This window comes from Lutra lutra, chromosome 4 (assembly GCF_902655055.1).
Source record: "Lutra lutra chromosome 4, mLutLut1.2, whole genome shotgun sequence".
In the NCBI taxonomy this organism is placed as follows: domain Eukaryota; kingdom Metazoa; phylum Chordata; class Mammalia; order Carnivora; family Mustelidae; genus Lutra; species Lutra lutra.
In genome coordinates this window covers 86,809,281-86,818,601 of record NC_062281.1, presented here as the reverse complement: position 1 = coordinate 86,818,601, position 9,321 = coordinate 86,809,281, and the positions used below count along the sequence as shown (strand labels likewise).

General features: G+C 42.3%; 1 non-coding gene across 1 annotated transcript; it reads right to left on the bottom strand.

Annotated features, from left to right (window-relative positions):
• Positions 1 to 8,196: 8,196 nt before the first annotated feature.
• On the bottom strand, positions 8,197 to 8,411 carry LOC125099379 (small nucleolar RNA U3). The gene has a single exon (XR_007127142.1). It is a non-coding gene; the product is annotated as a small nucleolar RNA U3 (small nucleolar RNA).
• Between the last annotated feature and the right edge of the window lie 910 nt (positions 8,412 to 9,321).

The window sequence follows — 9,321 nt, the reverse complement described above, 5'->3', positions numbered from 1 at the left end:
AAAGTTGAAAATAGAGCTACCCTATGACCCAGCAATTGCACTGCTGGGTATTTACCCTAAAGATAAAAATGTAGTGATGCGAAGGGGCATGTGCACCGGAATATTTATAACAGAAATGTCCACAATAGCAAAACTATAGGAAGAACCTCAATGTCCATCAACAGATGAATGGACAAAGAAGAGATGGTGGTGTGTATATATATATATGTATACATATATATATATACACATACATACCTACACAATGGAATACTATGCAGCCATCAAAAGAAATGAAATCTTGCCATTTGCAATGACGTGGATGGAATTAGAGGGTATTATACTAATTGAAATAAGTCAATCAGAGAAAGAAAATTATCCTTTGATCTCCCTGATATGAGGAATTTGAGGTAATTCGAGGTGTTCGGGGGTAAGGAAGGAAAAAATGAAAGAAGATGGGATCAGGAGGGAGACAAACCATAAGAGACTCTTAATCTCACAAAACAAACTGAGGGTTGCCAGGGGAAGGGGGGTAGGGAGAGGGTGGTTGGGCTAATGGCATTGGGTAGGGTGTGTGCTATGGTGAGTGCTGTGAAGTGTGTAAACATGGCACATTGCAGACCTGTACCCCTGGGGCTAATAATACATTATATGCTAATAAAAAATAAAAAATTAAAAAATGAATAAAGGACCTGAATAGATATCTTTCCAAAGGATCATGGAAATGCAAGTCAAAACCACAATGAAGTATTCTTATGTCACAGTTAGAATTGCTAATATAAAAAAGAATAAAAGTAACAAGTGTTGGCAAGGTTGTGGGGAAAATGGAACCCTTATACGTGGTGGAAACATAAATTGACACAGCCATTTTTTTTTTTTCAAAATGAATGAAAGTAAAACTGCCATGTGATGCAGCAATCCCACTTTGGGGCATATATCCAAAGGAAATGAAAACAGGATCTCCAAGAGATATCTGCACCCCATGCTCATTTCAGCATTGTTCACAGTAGCCAAGACATTGAAACAACCTAAGTGTTGCATGGGTGAAGAAAATGTGGGTCATGGACATGAAAAGTCTAGCATAAAGAATATAGTCGGGGCGCCTGGGTGGCTCAGTGGGTTAAGCCTCTGCCTTCGGCTCAGGTCATGATCTCAGGGTCCTGGGATGGAGCCCCACGTTGGGGGGGGGGTCTCTGCTCAGCAGGGAGCCTGCTTCCCCCTCTCTCTCTGCCTGCCTCTCTGCCTACTTGTGATCTCCGTCTGTCAAATAAATAAATAAAATCTTTAAAAAAAGGAAACTGGTTTAAGTATATAGTCAATGATATTGCAATAACAGGGTATAGTGACAGATGGTGATTACACTTATTGTCTAATACTGAGTAGTGTATGTAATTGTCAAATTACTGTGTTGTACACCTGAAACTAATATAATATTGTATATCCATTATATTTTAATGATAAAGAAAACATGAATATTATTTGGTCATGAAAAAGAAGGAAATTCTGCTGTTTGTGTCAACATGGATGAAACTGGAGGACATTATATTAAGTGAAAAAACCCAGAAGGAGAAAGACAAATACTGTGTGTTATCATCTATATATGGGCTTTTAAAAAATAAAGAAATAAACTCACAGAAACAAATAGTAGGATTTTGGTTACCAGTGGCTGAGAGGTGGGGCATATGGGGAGATATTGGTCAAAGGGTAAGAATATTCAGTTATAAGATGAATAAGTTATGAGGAACTAATGTACAGCATCTTGACTGTAGTTGTAATACTGTATAATGCCCTTGAAACTTGCTAAGGTAATAGATCTTAAGCTTGCTTACCTAAAAATTTCAGGTGATTATGAGGTGATGTGTTTATTAATTTGATTGCAGTAATCATATTATAATGAATATGTACATTAAGTCATCAGGTTGTACACTTTAAATATATGTAATCTTATGTGCTCATTATACCTTAAAAAATCTTGGGAAAATGGTTGCAATGGTAAATATGTTACATCAATTTTACCACAATTAAAAGTAACTATTAATAAAAGTAATACTTATAGTTTAAACAAAAACAAAAACAAACCCATACATGCCCATTAGTTGGGGCCATTGATTGTTACCCTCTCCCTTCTGCACGCCCTCCAGGCCCACAGCTTGCCCCATCCATCCCACCCTCCTGGCCAATGGCCAGCCTGCAAACAGGCAGGAAGTGATGTTGACACCCCTGGGGGTTTAGGCCTCCTGTGGCTTCTGAGGCCTCCCTGGGATCACCCCCAAGAAAACTAGCTCTTGAAAATGAAACCTGTAGTAGTAGGCATAAGAACAACAGCCAAAAGACTCGTTGAATAATGCAAACAGTATATGTGGGAAATCAGAGCCAAAATTGTAGGAGAACAAACAGAGAAGACAGACCCAGAAGGTGTGTGTGGTAAGTCCAGGTATGAGGAAGGGGTTTTGTAGGGGGACAAGAGATGTGATGCAAGTGTCCCGCTCAGCAGGGGAAGGTGTGGGGACAGCATCCACAGAGTCATGGGAAAAGGGAGGTAGGGAGGGGCCTGAATGGAGACCCCACAGAGCTGGCCAAGTCCTGGATGACTTGGTAGCCACAGGAGGCATGAACACTGGGAGCTCAGCCTTTGGCCCAGATTCCAGAGGAATGCAATGGGAGCAGCATACAGTTCAGTAGGGTGGGGTGGTGACTTCTTGATACTGACTGATCCCTGAGACAAAAGTAGCATTTCCTTCTAAAGCCTGTCATCTTGTCACCCACGCAAGATTCCCATTCTATGATGTCACATCACTGTCGTTTCCCTGACATGATTTTTGAGCTTAGTGTCTGCTGAGCTGACACACTTAGACAAGGAGGAAGAGTCCAGAGTGGCAGCTTCTGGCTAAAGACCACAGAGGGGAGGAGCACCTGCCTCTGGTTGCATCATCAGAGAGCTCACTCCTCTGTTAACGGAAGGGTTGAAGCTTCCTGCCCAGCTGGGAATACCAGGTGGTAACTGATCTGAGGCCTTATTAAGCTACACTGTGCTGCACATTCTCTCTTAGCTAGCTTCTTTTCCTAACATATCCTCAGGGCTATTTTGTTTTTATTCTTTTTTTAATTTTTAAAAGATTTTATTTATTTACTTGAGACAGAGAGCAAGACTGAGGCCCAATGCAAGCCTGCAAGTGGTGGGAATAGGCCAAGGGTGAGGGAAAGGGAGGGAATCTGAAAAGGTTCCTTCAGTGGGCCCTGTGGGGACCCTGAGATCATGACCTGAGTGAAACCAAGAGTTGGAGACTTAACCAGCTCAGCCACCAAGCTGCTCCATATTTTTAAACATTTTGTTAAGATTTTGTTCTTTAAGTAATCACTGTACCCAATGTGTGGCTCAAACTCTCAACCCTGAGATCGAGAGCAGTCTCTGTTTAAACCAGAGGTGGGAAAATCTGCCTGAACACCAAGGTTCATGTTAGTTACTAAAGGGATTTTGTAGAGAGTCCTTTTTTTTTTTTTTTTTTTCCTTTTTAAGGATTAAATCAAGTTCTGGAGTTCCAGAGCCTGGGCATCACATAGACAATATCAGCTTTATTTCTGGTGCTGGGTTTTGACTTCTATTAATTGCTGGAAAGCTGGTATTCATTCCTCTATGTCGAATTTTCAGGAACACATTTCTCATAAACCATGCTGGCTTTTTTACTCCTTGCAGACAGAAAGAACACACTCCAAGGTCTCAGTAAGGACCTTTTCTAGGATTTGGACTTTGGTAGGTGATGTGGGGGAGCATGGAAAGAGGCGGATTTGTTCTCTACTGAACTCTATTAGCACTGCCAATTCTATGATTATAGTAAAGAAGTAATAGTCATTTCCTTATGAAGAGAGGATGATGTTTGTGCTGTAACCTTGTTTTCATCTGTCCTGAACAATATTGTCAGGAGGCCTTGTTTTGTCTCATTTTATCAAGGTCTCAAAACAGTATTGTCTGAGGTTGATATTCTGCTTGCATAATTATTTATTTCAAACATGAGAATATACAGTCAGGCTGGGAGTGTCAGTTGAGGGCATCAGAGGCTGGTATTGTTCATTCTCACTAGAAATCTCTAACACAGAAGAAGAAAATAGAGAGCTCTGATCTTACAGCTGTAGCTGGAAACCTGACTGGGAAAGTGTGACTTTGACTAATTGTCTTGAAATTCCTGTGTCTCAATTTCTCATTTCAAAATGGCTCAAAAGGACTTTTCCCTGCATGGGTTGTCCCAGGTGTGAAATTGATAGAGAAGGAAGGTTGATATGAGCCAGAGACCCATAGGAGGTACACAGTGCTTTCGTTGTTTCCCAACTCCTGGGCTATCAGATCAAGAACAGCAGGTGCAGAGCATGTGCTCTCCTTTCCAGCCTGGGTCCTACAATAACCTATGGCTTTATGATATTTACATGGTGGTTTCAGTGCCCCAGTGGGGACAGATGGGAATGACAGTTCAGGAAGAACTTTGTTAGGGCCCGAACTGCTCCTGCTGACCTGTAGGTTGAGTTCCTTAGATGATTGGAAACAATCTCGGTTGGGGACCACCTTAGCTATAACCCATAATCTGTGAGACAGGAAAAGAAGAGACACTCCTAACCCCCCAGCTGATGCCAACTTACTGCAGTTCACCCAGGATTGTAAACCAACTGAGTATAAACTGTAGGAGTGTAGAATTGTGACAAAAGCATATTCCAGGGAAAAGTCCTTCTTAACATTTTTGTTTTAACAGTGGGAATGTTGATTGACCAGTGTCCCCTGATATTCAGAAGTGGGTTTCTTGAGGGTGTGTGAGGAGCCTGGACAGGGAAGTGTGTAGCCAAAGCCTGTGTGGGGGATCTGCTGCTATCAGCTGGTGGGGGAAATTCACCTAATGTGTAAGATACAGTTGATATTCAAATTCTCCAAAGTCCCTTCCTGCTCAGTTTCTGCGAGTGCTTGAGGGACTAGGTGCCTGTTACACAGCCCTGTAACAGGGACTGCAGCCGAGACCAGACTTGGTCCCTTCTCTGTGTCTCCCGCAGGAGACTGAGCTGAGTCCACACTGAAAGCAGAGAATGGAGAGAGGAGATGGAAGGGAGGATATCAGCAAGTTTGGAAGATGAGAATAACACAAAGAAGAACAAGGCAAAGGTGGAGCAGGTGGTTGCCAGAGGAGGGAAGAATAAACACAACTTGAGTCCAGAAAAATTAGGGTAAACCAAGGAATGCATACAGAAGCATCAAATTCTTCAGGGAGCAGCCTGAGCTGAGCAGGGAGGACTAGGAGAGTAACGTAGACCACAGTGAACCTGGGCCTCTGCCATGGAGACTCAGAGGAGAGATTGGGATTCATTTGTACTGCCGGGAAGCACCAGTTCCCAGCGGAGGAGAATGTGACCATGAGGCTGTGCCCCAGACCCCTAGATTCAACCTTGGAGCTGCCCTTATGGTGGATGTCTTCCAAGTAAGTGTGGGCTTAGGAGGGCCAATAATGTTTGGATAAGAGTCGGAGAGGTCCATTCTTACTGCAGAGTATTGTTGTAAGGTCAGAAATGACCACAGTAGGGACTCTTGCCTCTGAGACAGTGACACCAATAATATTCTTCTGAATTTATGGTTGTAAAGGGCTTTATGAGCAATGTAACTTTTCTATATGTTCAGTGTTCCATTTTCCTTAGTCTGTGTTAAGAACTTGGAATTCTGACATCAATAAGATTTCACTGAGGTCAAGCAGTGAGTGGGAGAATGCAAACAAAATCTTGTAGCATATGGGTATCTCAGTTCCTTGAGAGTCTGCCTTCAGCTCCCGTCATAATCCCACGTCCCAGGGATTAAGTCCCATGGTGAAAGGGAGGGGTAGGGGGGCTCCCTGCTCGATAAAAGGGTGTGGCGGCTAGGCCAAGTACATCGAATCCTAATGACAGGGTGAGCCATTGAGAAGAATCCAAGAGGACAGTCCCTTCTTCATCAGAACTCGCCAAAAGGGCATGTCATGGGACATCGAGAGTGTCATGAGGCTCCTCTTTAAGGAAGGGGATTTGTTGCCTCCTGGGAGAAAGCAGAGAGCATTCCTGCAGGACATTCGGCCCAGGACTGCAGTTGTGAGTGGAGATTTTTGACCACTTCTTTTGGACCAGGGAAGGAATGTCTCTGATAGCTTCCTCAGTGCTTGGCTTGGTCCTTGGAGCCATGAATACAGAGGTAAATACAGCATTCTCCCCAGTCTAACAGGGCTTTCAGTCTAGTAACCAGAAGTCATGAGAAGTGTGGGTATGGTGAGTTCCTCGGAGGAAGTGGCCAGTGCTGCTGGGGATGACATCAGTGGTTGTCCTGGTCTCATGGTGTTTTTGACCAACTTGGCCCTGGGACCCTAGACTGCAACCAGATTTCAGCTTCTCGGGACACTGCGAACACCTGGGTTCCACATTGGCCCAAAGCAGTCAATACTTCCAAGGTCTCCTGAGGAAACTGCTGGTATCTGTAGCTTCCCTCTCTGACTTGGCCAGCTGGAGAAATTGAGGCAAGTTCACAAAGTCTAATGGGGCATCCATGCCATAATGATCAGTGATGTTCTGCCTTTCTCTTTGAGAACTTAAATGCTTTCCAGACTTTAGTATTCTCTCTCCATATAAAAATAATGTAAATAGGGGTGCTGGGGTGGCTCAGTCTTTGAGCCTCTGCCTTCGGTTCAGGTCTTGATCCCAGCGTCCTGGGATGGAGCCCCACATTGGGCTCCCTGCTCAGTGGGGATCCTCCTTCTCCCTGGCCCACTCCCCCTGCTTGTGTTCCCTCTTTCACTGTCTCTCTCTCTGACAAATATATAATTAAAGTCCTAAAAAAATGTGAATGGTGGCCAGATTTTAGATCAAGTAACTGAAGTAAAATGGAGGAAGGTAACTGCCATGCTGCACTGACAGTGTGCAGAAACTCTTACAACTGAAGATTAATAGAACAAATCACTTTTAATTTGCATAACATATTTCTATAGTAATTCTGGAATAGGCAATGTAAGTCTGCCACTCCATCTTTTCAACATTGTTTTCATACTTCAAGACCATTTGCATTTCCATATACATGTTTGGATCAGCTTATAAATGCTTACTAAGATATCTACTGGAATGTTGATTGGCATTGTGTGAGATCTGTTGATCATTGCGGGAAGAATTGATATCTAAATCATAATGAGTCTTCCGATCCACAACAGATATTATCTTTCTGTGTATTGAGTTCTTTAATTTCTCAAAGTAATGCTCTACAGTTTTCAGTGTAATGTTCTCACACGTTTTGTGTCTGATAAGACAATGCAATAGGAGAATTGTTGAAAAGACTGAAGAAGAAATACTTCACAAAAGAAGATATCTAAATGGCCAGAAGCACTTGTAAGATGCTCCACCCGAAACCACTTAAAGAATAGAGTTGAACAAAAATCAAAATGGCTTCACTAATGTCTCCAGGAGGCTCGATTTTAAACCAAGTGATCTTCTCTTCTCTTCTGCAAATCTCCCCTCCTTCCTTCTTTGCCTTCTGTTTCAGGAACTTGGTCCACCCTAAAACATGATGGGGGAGGCCAGAAACATACACACAATTTCTGTGGAAGCTGGCTAGATCCTGTATTTCCACATAAGCACCCTCCCTACCCCTTCCTCTGGGGGCAGGGCTTCCAGTTTTTGAGGACCTTAGCTTGCTGTAGCTTCCATTGCCCTGGAAAGCTATCATTCCAAATTATTGCAAACTCTGTCTTCGTCTTATATTTTGGCTCTGAAGCACAGAGGTCAGTTTTGGACAGCACGCTCAGACATCCAGAAGATCAATTAATACTGCAGTGAGTTACTGTTATACCTCCATCCCTGTGACTAAAATTACAAAAAACACATGTGGTGAGGATATAAAGGAACTGAACATTTCTTACACTTTTGGGAATCAAAAATGGCCCAACTCCTGAGAAAAGCTGAGCCACAGGTAAACATTTACCAGTCATGTGAACAGGCATTCCTCTCCTATGTGTTCAGACAGTATGTCCACACAACACCCTGCACTTGAATATTCATCACAGCTTTCTTCACAATGGCTACACCCTGGAAACTACATAGATGTCCATCAGTAGGTGAAGGTACACACAGAATATATCCAGTAGAGGAATACTACTTAGCAAGGAAAATGGAAGTTACATCTGTGAAAATGCATTTCATTGTACCGTTTAGCTTTTTTAATTTTTATTTTATTGGGAAAGCATTCAGACTACGTCTCTCTCTCACTTACTCCTCCAAAGGAGGAGAAGAACAGTCACTGATGGCAGTTGGCAGTTGTGGAAACTATGCCTAAAGCCAGTTTCACACTCTGGAGAGAACACTGGGCCTCCTCCTCAAGGTTTTGGGTACTGTACACTTTCAGAGGAACTTCTCTAGTAAGGAGCTATAGAAATGATTCCTGAAAGTTTAGTCTTAATTGTACAGTTTAAAGTGATGTTGTCTACTGTAGCTAAATTATACCTCCATAACACTCACGGAATAATCTACTCTATTTCTCCACACTACCAATGAGCATTAAGAAAACGACATTTTAAAAAAGGAAATGAAATTCAATAAAGAGAACAGAGATTCATGTCCACCATCTTTAAATGCATAAGAACACATATAACAAAGACCTCTGGAAACTATTGCTGGGATAAATTAAAGGCAATCTAAATAAATAGAACAAAATCTATCCCATTCATAGATTAGAAGACTCCACATTGCTGGAATGCCAAATCAGTTTTATTCTGACTCACATGGGAGAAGACACTTTGGGGGCAAATTTACAAGCTAATTTTAAAATCTATATGGAATTCAAGGTACTTAGAATAGCAAGACGACTTTGAAGACTTAAATTGGAGAAATGTACTAATTCAAAGCTCACCATAAATCTACTATAATTAAAGCACTACATTATGGTGTAAGTAAACACAATGTAATTATATGAATATGAGAGATTATTGAGTAAAAAAATTCCCCATACACATATACAATTTCTTTTTAAAGATTTTATTTACTTATTTGACAGAGAGAGATCACAAGTAGACGGAGAGGCAGGCAGAGAGAGAGAGAGAGAGGGAAGCAGGCTCCCTGCTGAGCAGAGAGCCCGATGCGGGCCTCGATCCCAGGACCCTGAGATCATGACCTGAGCTGAAGGCAGCGGCTTAACCCACTGAGCCACCCAGGCGCCCCACATATACAATTTTTAAACATTTTTTCCAATGATTTTTTTTAAATTTATTTTCAGCATAACAGAATTCATTGTTTATGCATCACACCCAGTGCTCCATACAATACGTGCCCTCCAAAGTAATCTCTACATCCAACATGGGGCTCAAACCC